At 46.4% G+C, this 12,587-nt stretch overlaps 1 long non-coding RNA gene across 3 annotated transcripts in view; it reads left to right on the top strand.

Annotated features, from left to right (window-relative positions):
• LOC132809166 (uncharacterized) overlaps nt 1–9,363 on the top strand; it is a 33,025-nt gene extending 23,662 nt beyond the window's left edge. For all 3 annotated transcript variants that reach the window (XR_009642236.1, XR_009642235.1, XR_009642237.1), the window contains 2 exons: nt 8,483–8,611; nt 9,107–9,363. This is a non-coding gene — a long non-coding RNA (uncharacterized LOC132809166). The remainder of the gene's footprint in view (nt 1–8,482; nt 8,612–9,106) is intronic.
• The last annotated feature ends 3,224 nt before the right edge of the window (nt 9,364–12,587 follow it).

Below are 12,587 nucleotides of genomic sequence, written 5' to 3'. Positions count from 1 at the left end.
TCTGAAAGAAAATGAGTTCTCGGGGTCTCACAGGTTGTGTGGTGCAGGGAGACAGGGATGTTCACAGCCAGGAATTACATCAAGGGTGAGAATTTTAAATTGTTGCTTGTTGATGGATCCACAAATTTTGGTACAAGTGAGCACTTGGACAGTAGGGTTTTAGATACTCTTGAGATTGCATGTAAGTTGAATGTGGGAGGTTGGCAAAGAGTGTGTTTGATAACGAAGTCTGGAGATAACACAGGGATGGACGAGTGTTTCAGTAAATGAGCTGAGACTAGGGTGGAGTTGGGTGACGTCACTAATGTAGAAATAGTGTTTTTGGTGTTAGGCTGCGCCTCCTCCTCACCACTCCCCCTCACTAAGTCACAGATATTGTTCTTTGTTCTATCTGTCTCTCTTTTCTGGTTATGTCCTTCTCTCCCATTCTGCTACAAACTAATATTTGACCTCACCGTTGTTGCAAACACCTCCTCCATCTCCACTCTCCCTTTTCTTTCTGAATTCCTTGTATTTGGTGTCCCTCCAGGATCTCTCCTTGGTCCCTCCTGTTTCTCACCTACATACTGCCAGGAGGTGACATCGTCCAAAAGCACCGTGTTAGGTTTCACATGTACACTGACAATGCCCAGCTCTCCCTCCCCATCATCCCTCTCCATTACTCAGTTATCAAACTGCTCATCACACTCCCACTACGCGATTGGCTGCAGTTTCCCCCAATGAAACATTGTAGTGGTTAAACTCATTGCCTTCAGTTGCTATTACAAATTCCTTTCCCTTACTGCTAACCCCCTTCCTCTCCCTGGGAACTATCTGAGATAGAACCATACTCTTCACAATATTGCTGTCATATCTGTAACCCCAAGTTGACCTTCTGATCAGATATCTACACAATCACAAACACCAGGAATTCCAATCTCTAAAATGTTGCTTGTCTCCACCTCACCCCAGCTCCATTGCTACTGAAACCCCTGACCCGTGTTGGTGTTGCCTTAAACTTGACGAATCTAAAACAGAATCCGTGATTCCGTGACTGACCCAAAATCTGCTTCCAGACTCCCTCATGATGGGAAACATCCTCTCGGTATTTAACCTGTCAAATTCCTTAAGAATTCTACATGTTACAATGAGATCACCTCTCATTCTTCCCAAATCCAGTGGGTGGAGTCCCAACTACTTCAGCCTTTTCTTAAAAGATAATCCCTGCGAACCAGGGTTCATCCCAGTCAGGTTTCTGTGAAATGCCTCTGATGAAATGATGTATTTCCTTAAATAAAGGGACCAAAACTTCTGTCATTAATCCCAGATGTGGTCTCACTTCAATTTATAAACTTCATAAAGTTCCTCTCAGGTATATACTCCAAACCACTCCCTTTAAACTTGCACTGATGTTGAAATGCTCAGCAGGTCATGCAGCATCTGTGAAGAAAAATCAGTTAAAGTTTCGGGTCTGGTCATCCTTCCTCAGATACATTAACTCTAATTTCTTTTCACACCTCCTGCTAGACCTGCTGAGCTTTTCCAGAAAATTCTGTTTCTCTTCCTGGTTTACAGCATCTTCAGTTGGTTCGGTTTTCATATCATTTAAACTTGCCATCTCTCCTTAGGATTTGTCATTTCCACCTTGGGAAAAAGATTCACATTTGTTTGGTCTCCACTACCCTGGGAAAAAAGAAACCATGACTAGTCACCCTATCATTGCTCCTTATAATTTTATACAGTTCGATAAAGCCACCTAAAGTGTCCAGTGCTGCAGAGAAATAGCCTCAGCCTATTCAGCCTCTCCCTATGGTTCAAATGTTCCAATACTGGCAACATCCTAGTAAACTTTTCTGAACTCGTGCAAGTTTCCCAACATCTTTTCTGTAACAGGGAGACTGGAATTGAAAGCAGTCTCGGGATTCCAAAAGTGGCCGAGCCAATAAACTGTACAACCGAAACATGATCTCCCAACTCCTATCCTCACTGCACTGCCCAATAACAGCTAGCATACCGCACACCACCTTCACCGACCTGTCTACCTTCAACCCCACTTTCAAGGAACTATCAACCCACACTGCACGGTCTGTTTGTTTGTCAACACTTCCCAGGAACTTTTCTTTGAGAAGTTGAGTCCTATTCTGGTAACATCTTTCTGAAATGAGGGAGACTACAATTGAATGCAGTATTCTAACACTGGCCTGACCAATGCTCTACTCAGCCACAACGTGACCTCCTAACCCCTGTACTCAGTGACAGAATCCCCACAGTGTGGAAGCAGGCCTTTCGCCCCATGAGACCATACCAACCATCGGAACAGCATTCCACCCTAACTCTGTAACCTATCATTACCCAAAGCTAATCCAGCTAACCTGCACGTCTTCGGATTTGTGGGAGGAAATTAAGAACACCAAGAGGAAGCCCACCCAGACACACAGGGAGAATGTGCAAACACCACACAGACAGTGGAGTCGAACCAGAGTCCATTTATTGACCAGCGCATTCCATTAAAGGTCAGTGTCCCAAATGCCGCATTCAGCACCTGATCTCCCTGAAACCCCACTTTCCAGGAACTATGCAGTTGTTCTGAGCCCTTCAGAGGGAATTAATGCGAGGAGGAGAAAACAGGAACAGGGTTGAGTTGTAGATCAATAAAATAACTCTGCATCTTCCCCCTCTCTGTTCCCCCCCGTCTCCCCACACTCTGTCTGGTTTCCCCTCCCCCACCCCCGGCGGTCAGTCCTTTGTCGCGCCTCCCCCACCTCGTCGGTCGCACTACCCTGTTGGTCTGTCCCACAAACTGTTGGTCTTTCCCCCCCTCTGTCAGTCGCCCCCCTGTCGATCGCACATCTCTTTTCCCCCTCCGTCTGTCCCCCCCCAACCGTCGGTCGCCCCCTCTGTAGCCCCCGTCTGTTCCCCTCCCCTCTAATCCCGCTTTCTGCCCTCATCCATTTCTGTGCCTCCCCTCTCTATCCCCCTCTCTGCCCCCACCCATTTCTGTCCCAACCCTCTCGATCCACCCCCTCTCTGTCTACCCTCCCCTCCCATTCCCCTAGTTCTGTACTCCCCCCTCCGCAGGGAAAATATCTTGTCTATTTACCCTATCCATGCCCGGCCTGATTTTAAAAAATTCTTTCCACTCACCGTTCAGCCTCTGATGCTCCAGGGAAAACAGCCTATCCAGCCCTGGCAACATCCTACAATTCTTTTCTGACCCCTTTCAAGTTTGAGAACATCCATCTGATAGGAAGGAGACCAGAATTGCATGGAATATTACAAAAGTTGCCGAATCAATGTCCTGTACAGCCGCAATATGCCCTCCCAACCCCTATACTCAATGCTCTGACCAATAAAGGCAAGCAGACCAACTGCCACCTTCACTATTCTATCTACTTGCTGCTCTACTTTTAAGGAACTATGAACCTGCACTCCAAGGACTCTTTGTTTAGCAGCACTACCCTGGAACTTACTGTAAACTGTAAGTCCTGCAAAAGTTTGTTTTTCCAAAATGCAGCAGCTCGCATTTTTCTAAACTGAACTCCTCAGCCCATTACCCATCTGATCCAGATCCTCTTGTACTCTGAGGTAATCTTTTTCCCTGTCTACCACACCTCCCATTTTGGTATCATCCGCACACTTATTTACAATACCTCTTATGTTCACATCCAAATCATGTATGTAAATGGCGAAACGTAATGGATCCAGCACCGATCCTTGTGACACTCCACTGGTCACAGGCCTCCAGCCTGAAAAGCACCCTCTGCCTTCTACCTTCGGGCCAGTTCTGTACTCCATACGATCTAACCTTGCTGACCAGTCTCCCATGAGGAACCTTGTCAAACGCCTGACTGAAGTCCATGTAGATCATGTCCATGCTCTGCCCTCATCAATCCTCTTTGTTACTTCTTCAAAAAACCTGAGTCAGATTCATGAGACATGATTTCCCATGCACAAAACTGTTATTAATATCCAGGATTTAACTCTGTACATCGGGGTCTGCGTTGCCCAGTTATAGGTGTTAATATTCGGGATGAAGTTCAAGTACACCAGCATTTTGTCAGTGACTATGTATTGAGTCTTGTTAATGTTACCAACACAGTTGAGTTCCTTTTGAACGGTAGTCCCCGTATCCCTTGCCCACCAGGAAATGGTGGCAGTGTCTTTACCTCTGGACCAGGAGGATCGGGCTCAGAGTTGAGGAACAGCATCTTTGAAGAGGATGATTAGAAAACCTGCCCAAGCCACCAGGCCATACTGTCTCCCAGCTGTCCCTGCCTCAGCCTCTAAACAGAACCTTCCTGTAATTTCTCTCCTGTCAGACTCTCCCATTGCTCAGTTTGTCCAGGATCCCGTTCTGCTGCTGCATTGCTCGTGTCCCTCACTGACCTGTCCATCCCCCAGTGTCCTCCACATTCATTCATTGTTTGCAATCACATTACCCCAGTTCTCCAGCCCCACTCCTTCCCGTCTATAGAGAAGAAGACGGGAAGGTTAGCCCTGCTGCCTCACAGCATCAGGTACTCGGTTTCGATTCCAGCCTCTGGCAACTGTCTGTGTGCAGTTTGTACATTCTCCCCGTGTCTGAGCGGGTTTCCTCCCCCAATCCAAAGATGTGCAGGACAGGTGAATTGGCCATTCTAAATTGCCTATAGTATTAGTTACATTAGTCAGGGGTAAATATAGGGTAGGGGAATGGGTCTGCGTAAGTTACTGTTTGGAGGGTCAGTATGGACTTGGCAGCTTCATTGGCAGCTTCCTCCCTCTGGGAGCAGGACCCAGGGGAATGGCCCCTTCCCCCCCCCCCCCCCCCCGACACTGTGATCAGACTATCAGTGGTGCAGCGTTTTGCAGAAAGTTATCAGAACTCTTTTGTGAAGATTCAGGGTTTTTATGGAAAGTGACCAGGATGGGCCTGCAATTAGAGTCCCAATTTGGTTCATTTCAGTAAGACGGGTTTCGGCCAGAGTGTGCAGGAAGCAGTGTATGCAGGGTGGTTGTCGTCAGAGGATTCACCAACAACGCCCCCCCCCCCCCCCCCCCCCCACCCCACCCTGGTGGACTCAGAATCAGACTCATTGATTTGGTTCTTCGTCCGCAGACAAGAGCTAGGAAACTGAATTCAAAGAGAGGAGAGAGAGTGTGAGAACTGGGTGTGGAGGGAAGGAGTGAGGAGGTTGGTTTGGATTTCAGTTCACAGATGAAAGCAATTGTTAGACTGAAAGTTAAAACTTTGGAAAAGATGAAACTACAATTTAATACTATAATTGTCTTATAAAGATCCATCCAGTATTAATATGGTGAGTTGTGTTCTCAGGTGTAGGGTACTGAAAGGGTGGATTTGTGGATGAGAAATTCAAATTGAACTTCATGTTCAGATCTGATAGTTACTTGATCCGTGCCGATCTGAATATTCATTGGCCTTTTCATGTGGAAGGAAAGGTGTGTATTCTGTCCGTGGGTGAATATTCCAAATCTCAGTGTGACTGGAAAAAAATACTGAGGTACAGCCAAGTCCATGTTAGGGTGGTGATTGTGGAGAGTGAGTTCATTTGTTTTTGAAAGTCTGAAAAATCATGGCATGTTTCCCAGGAACAATTAAGCCATAGCTTTTCTTTGTAGAAGGACAAGTCTTTAATTAACCATACAACCAGAAAGACACAAGGATACCTGCACCATGGGAAATACTATGAAAACTGGATTGTTGTAAAGGAGTTCATTCTCGATCATGGATTGTAATCCATTGGCGTTGTCACGTTGGTTCCAGTGCCGTGGGGAAGCACTGGAAATATGATGAATGCAGTGTAGGTTTCAGTTATTAAACTGTAAGAAGTGCAGAACAATTTAAAAAGGATGTTCTCAGGGCTCAGGGGTCTGAGTTATAGGGAGAGGTTGGACAAGCGAGGATTGTTTTGTTTAGAGCAGAGGAAACTGAGTGGGTACTGTTCGAGAAGTGTATAAGACCATGAGGGGCATGGATAAGGTGAATGCATTCAGTCTTTTTCCCAGGGAATCCAGGACTGGAGGGCATCAGTTGGAGGTTAGAGGGGAAAGAATAAAAGGGAAGCTGTGAGACACCTGTTTTACACAAAGGGTGGTATGTATATGGACAGAGCTGCCAGTGGAAGTGGTTGAGGCGGGTACATTAACAACAGGTAAAAGACATTTGGACAAATACATGGATAGCAAAGGGTCAGAAGCAGATGGGCCAAGTGCAGGGAAATGGGGTTAGTGTGGATGGACATTCTGGTCGGCATGGGCCAGTTTGGGCCAAAGGGCCTGTCTCTGCTGCAGGATGCTATTTCTCCCACTAACACTGTTGGTATCCTGGGATGTATTCCATCAGGGCAAGGAGACTTATCTACCTTTAGCTCCATTAGCTTGCCCAGCTCTAACTCTTTCATGATAATGGTTGTTTCTAGGTCCTCACCTTCCTCAGTTTCCTTATCAATTACTGGCATGTTCTTAGTATCCTCCACTGTGAAGACTGACTGCGGTGTCCTCATATTCCTGAACCCTGCTGGATAGGAATAACTAGGCACAGAACTCTGAGAGGTCTTCTTAGAGTCTTTATTGATGAGACATGGCAGTTACCTGGATAGTGTACATGCAGAACACCACCAGGCAGCAACAGGTAAAGCCCCACCTGTCTGGTGTAAAGCTCCCATTCTTATACCTTTTGTGGTTTGGGACTTTGAATAGATTCTGTCTCTCAGTATTATCTCCACGGCAACAGTCAGTTAGAAAGTCTACTTCAGTTTCGCACTTTGTGGTTAAAACATACACCCCTGTGGCTCCCTCAAGTATCTGACAAGCACTTCAGTTTCAGTGGGGCTGTCTATCAGGATTCAGATATGGAGGAGCTGGTGTTGGGATGGGGTGGACAAACTTATAAATCACACAACACTAGGTTATAGTCCAACAGGTTTATTTGGAAGTACAAGCTTTTGGAGTGTGCTGTGATTTGTAACATGATCAGGATTATCTCTATGGTAACAGTTAAGTGCTTCAACAATGAGACGCCACATTTCCCCACACAATAGGTTCCCCTTTACCAGTGTAAACTGCTATTCCGGCCCTGGGGACAGCTACTCATCACTTTTCTCCCCCAATCCCATCTAGCTTTCTGTTGGTCTTTAAAGTTTTTTTCTAATCTCCTAGTTTCTCCTTGGTTATTGCCAATTTGTATGCCTTCTATTTCAATTTGATAGACTCCCTTATTTCCTGAGCCACTCATGGCAGATTACTCCTTTTCCTACAGTCCTTCCTTTTCCCTGATAGATACTTTTGCTGAGCACTTCGAAAAATTCCCCCGTTGTCCGTCAACTTTCCCACGGTAAAGTCTTTGCTTCCAGTCTACATTAGCCAACTCCTGCCTCATCCTATTGTAGTTTCCTTTGTTTAAGCACTGGATCTTGGATTAGATTTAATCTTCCAGCTTTCCAGCTGTGTTCTAAGTTCAACCAGATTTATCAGAAGTCTTTTATCAGATTACGAGGTGAGGCAATGTTTCCTGGGTGTTTTGTGTTCCATTGTCGAAGACCTTGGCTTTGTATTAAAGTACAGGATGGATGTTCACAACAGAGTATTCTGGACGGTGTGAATGTCCTCACAGTCTAAAACCATAAATCACTGTCTCCCCTCAGTTTAAAATTGCAAAATCATTATCTCCTACACGCTTCCTCACTATCTAAGTTTGGAACGCTAATCCACCTGACTATCCTGCTTTTTCCAAAAGATGAAGGTGGTGAGTTTTGGATGCAGCTTTCCAGTTATTACCGTAAGAAGATGAGCACTGGGCACAGGAGAGGCAATGCAGCCCTTCGAACCAGCCCCACCATTTAATACGGTGATGATTGAGCTCACCTCGGTCTCAGCTGGGTTTTCCCACCTGCTCTCTCTCACCCTTCATCTCATTGCAAATTCAACATCTGTATCTCTTCATTAAATCTGCTCATTGTCCTGGCATCCACCGCATTTTGAATAGGGAATTCCACAGATTCACAACACATCGAGATAATCATCCATGGAGTCCACACCAATACTCTAATGAGCATCCCATTCAGACTCACCCATTCCCTGTATTTCCCATGGTTAACAGTTTAACCTGCACATGCATGGATACTGTGGGCAATGTAGCATAGCCGATCCACTTAACCTGCACATCTTTGGACTGTGGGATGAAACTGGAGCAGCCAGAGGAAACTCGCACAGACACGGGGAGAACGTGTAAACTCCACACAGTCACCGAAGGCTGGAATCAAATCCAGGTCCCTGACGCTGAGAGTCAGCAATGCTAACCATTGAACCACCTCTGCTTAAAATCTGCTCCTCCTATTCACTTCCCACGCCCCAGTTGGCTGAATCTATATTCCTTACATCAGAAAATCAGGTTGTGGAAGCAGGTGTCTCAGTAAAACCCAGTGACAGCCCACAGGTCCTGTCTGTCTGAATGGGGATCCTATACACAACATCCTCCAGCCTATACTTTTCATTCACATTCCAGAGACAGGCTCCAGTGACTTCATGGGGGCTACAACTCCCACAGTACCTGTGGCAGGGACCGCACGTGTGTGGGGAAACCCTGCACGCTACATGTGCAGAATGTGAGCGGGTTTTGGAACATGTGCTTTGGGTAAGTATACTTTGAGGATGAACATATCGGTTGGGGGGCAGGAGGTCAAAGTGTCATTACACCCATGTGGGGCCAAAGGCCATCCTCAACTCGTCATAACACTGGGCATCGACCAATGGGAAACAAGGAAGGATCTGACCCATTCTCCCAGACTGAAGGTTCCTCTTCTGTCTAGGATCTGCCACCTCCCTTTCTGTTTACTTTTGTTTCATTCTGCTGTTACATTATTGACTTGCAGCAACTGAAGGGAAAGGAAGTGAACCCAGAAAGGGTGTAGTCTAACCAGGGACGGGAAGTGGTGGAATGGATCTGTTTATCAGTAACTCCATGAGAATGGGGAGGGTGTACATTAGGGGGTAGCAGAGTCAGAATGGTGGGAGAGAGAAAGTGGGTTGGCGGGTTACAGCTTCGGGGGAAGAAAGGGGTAAAAGATATTCCAGAGAAACTAGAATTGTCTGTTCTGAATTTCTAATCTGTACATATTCCTTTATATAGGGTGCTAGATGGTGAAGATTTGCAGACTGAAATCTCAAAGTCATGTGCAGATTGTGATTAAGTTAACCAGCATTTGAAGAACCAAAGATAGAGAATCACTCCACCAAAATCCTGCAACACTCTCCCTCCCAGCATTGTCGGTCTCTCTGCACCAAATGGACTGTGAATGGTACAAGACAGCAGCTCACTACCATCTTCTCAAGGGTAACTAGAGATGGGGAATAAATGCTGGCTGAGCCAGTGATGCCCATATCCTGGAAATGGTTCTATCTCTAGTTGCTGAACCCCAGTTGATGTTACTGCAGGATGATGAGGGACGCTGAGTGCATCCTCCAGGAGGCAGCACCATCACATTACCCCTGCCTACACCCACACAGTAACACCACAACGTCACTGGAACAAAAGGCAGTAAAACCAAAGGAGGACTTAGATATCGTTCTTGAGGTAGAGTCATGAAAGGGGATTGGAACACAGCAGGAACAGGAGACTGAGCTGGATGGTCAGCTGTTTCCCATTGAATGGTGGAGCAGGATTGAAAGGCCGAATGGCCTCCTGCTGCTATCTCCCAGGTATGTATATAGCCATGGAGCCCGGGAAGGAAGGAGTGCGCAGGGATTCTCCAAGAGATTGCACTTCCACAACAGGTTTTAGTGAGCGATGGTTTGATGGATTTTATTTAACATTTACAAACCTTGTGTTAAAGATAAATTTTGGTTTTAAAATGTTGTGAAAGTTTTTTGAACAGCAAATAAAATTAAAGAAAATAATTTGTCTGAATATAACAGTTTTAAAACTTTCAACCTCTGTAAAACAAAATCCTGTCTATTCCTGGACACCACCACTTTCCAGCTACTCAAGCTCCAGGGAAATATTCCCTCCCTGTCTGAACCTTTGGTTTGATTTAACTGCTTTTCAGTTCTCATTCTGTGAGCTGTGAAGCGTTCTTTTTCCCCATTTCTCTGACCAGAAATATTATCACAGCAACCTTCCCACCATCAAAATCATCATTACGCCATTTTGCTTTTGATTAACATATAATCACCAGCAGTGCAAAAGTGAGGGCTGCAGATGCTGGAAACCAGAGCCTAGATTAGAGTGGTGCTGGAAAAGGGCTTTTGCCACAATGTTGATTTTCCGGCTCCTGACCTGCTGTGATTTTCCAACGTCACTCTAATCTAGACATATAATCATCTGCAGTAAACCATTTGTGTAACCAATTGAATATTTCCAAACAAAGCCCATTACGGGCCAAGCAAACCATTACAAGTGACAGAGTGAGAAAAGGACGAAATCAAAGTAGAGTTGTGGGGAGGGGGCAGCGGTGGAGATAAAGCACTGTATCCCCTGCGGAACCCACCTCTATCTAAAGGCATCAAGAGCATTGATACACACCACATGCTCCTTCTCCAAGGACACCCGGCTGTGTAGCCTTTATCCTCAATCATGGAATAGAATCCCGACAGTGTGGAAGGAGAGCATTGGCCCATCAAACCCCACCGACCATCCGAAGAACATCACGCCCAGAGCACTCCATCCCTGTAACACTGCATTTCCCATGGCTGGTCCACCTAGTCTGCACAATCCTGGATACTGTGGACAAGGTAGCACGACCGATCCACCTAACCTGCACATCTTTGGACTGTGGGAGGAAACCAGAGCACCTGGAGGGGACCCACACTATCATGGGGAGAATGTGGGGACTCCAACCTTGTAACTAGTGCTGTGAAGCAGGAGTGCTATTATCACAATTTAAAATAAAACAGATGATCCCTGCTCATTGTCCCATTGCTGTTTGTAGAGACATCCTGCCCAGAGGGACATCCTGAGGTTTAGACAGTGGCAATGTAAGTTCAGTCAACCCCAGCCCAGTTAATGTGGTTAACAACAACAACATCAATACTGCAACAGTGTCATCATGTACAAGGGCCGCTCCTGAGTCTGATGAACAGTAACATCAGAATCAGAGTCCTGCAGTCCACGCGGAGCAGGTGGATGACCACTTCCCTGTGAGCACTCACTGGGCTCTCAATCGTGTTGAAGACGCAGCAAATCCATTGTCACACAGAGGGGTGAACAGCTCCTACCCAGTGTGAACCCGCTGGGGTCTCGGGGGCAGGATGAATCACTGAATCACTTCTCTCACACAGCATCTGAATGGCCTCTCCCCTGTGTGGGTTCACTGGGGACTCCGCAGGTGCTGCATTTGAGTGAATCTCCCCACACACTGGGAACAAGTGAATGATCTTTCCCCAGAGTGAGCTCGCTGGTGTTTAAGCAGGTCAGAGGACAGAGTGAATGCTTTCCCACACACTGAGCAGGTGAATGGCCTCTCCCCAGTGAGAATGCACTGATGTCTCTGCTGGTGAGAGATTTGAATGAATCCTTTCTCACACATGGAACAGGTGAAGGGTCTAAACCCACTGTGCCATCTCTGGTGCCTCAGCAGATTGTGAGATCGAGTAAATCCCTCCCCATACGTGGGGCAGGTGAACAGCCTCTCCGCAGTGTGACTGTGTCGGTGAGTGTCCCATTGGGAGGGGTAAGTAAATTCCTAATTCTAATTGAGTGCATCCTACTGTTTGTCTCAGTTGTCATTGACAATCTCATTCCTCCCGCACCAGAACCTGTTCCAGAGAGGGTTCCAGAACAGGCAGAATGGTCAGCTGCAGTTGGTCACCTGACCGGTCACTGGACACGACAGGTTCACTCTCCACAGATGCTGCCAGACCTACTGAATTTTTCCAGCAATTTCTGTTTTTATTTCTGATTTCCCAACATTTGCAGATGTTTAGTTTTCCAATGCTCATCTTGCCTGTTGCAGATGAAATTAAAGGGTTTCAAAAATTGTACGTTAGGTCACACATCAGCTATGATCATCCTGAATGGCAGAGCAAAGTTGAGGGGCTGAATGGCCTCCTCCTGTTCCAATGAAAGTTGTCCATCTGCGGCTTTCGGCAACATTTCCCCTCACTGCTCACTTTACCCTCATATCGAACACACTGTTACTGACTGAACAAACCTCCTGTGTTTGAACTAAACCTGCTAATGCTCAGTGGCTCCCTCTCCTGCCACCCGGGTTTAACTCTCATCATCGAGTGCTGTCTCATATTACTGCAGGAATGCCGACAAGGATTAATCCTGGAGTCTGTATCCGCTGGGATTCACAATCACCGTTTATTTCCTTCTTCCTCTTTCATTGTGTCGATTGAACTCTCGGTTTCAATCCAATCTCCTGTTAAGCTCTTCAACATGTCCATGTGGGTGGACTAGAGGCAGCTGGGATTTAATGAAGGGAAGTGGGGATTAGGCGGAATCCCGAGGAGAGGTGACAGCAAAGATAGTTCTCATTGTAATGGCAGAGTTTCTCCGTAACACAGAGTGTGGTGAGGCACCTGAGTTTGTTGGGGGAGACAGATTCAATCAGGGATTTGGAAAAACACACAGACACTGACCTGTTCGTCTGATTGTTAACTCAGACAGA

This window comes from Hemiscyllium ocellatum, unplaced genomic scaffold (genome assembly GCF_020745735.1).
Source record: "Hemiscyllium ocellatum isolate sHemOce1 unplaced genomic scaffold, sHemOce1.pat.X.cur. scaffold_1014_rpt, whole genome shotgun sequence".
In the NCBI taxonomy this organism is placed as follows: Eukaryota; Metazoa; Chordata; class Chondrichthyes; order Orectolobiformes; family Hemiscylliidae; genus Hemiscyllium; species Hemiscyllium ocellatum.
The sequence above is the reverse complement of the archived record's forward strand: the minus strand, read 5'-3'. Positions and strand labels throughout refer to the sequence as shown.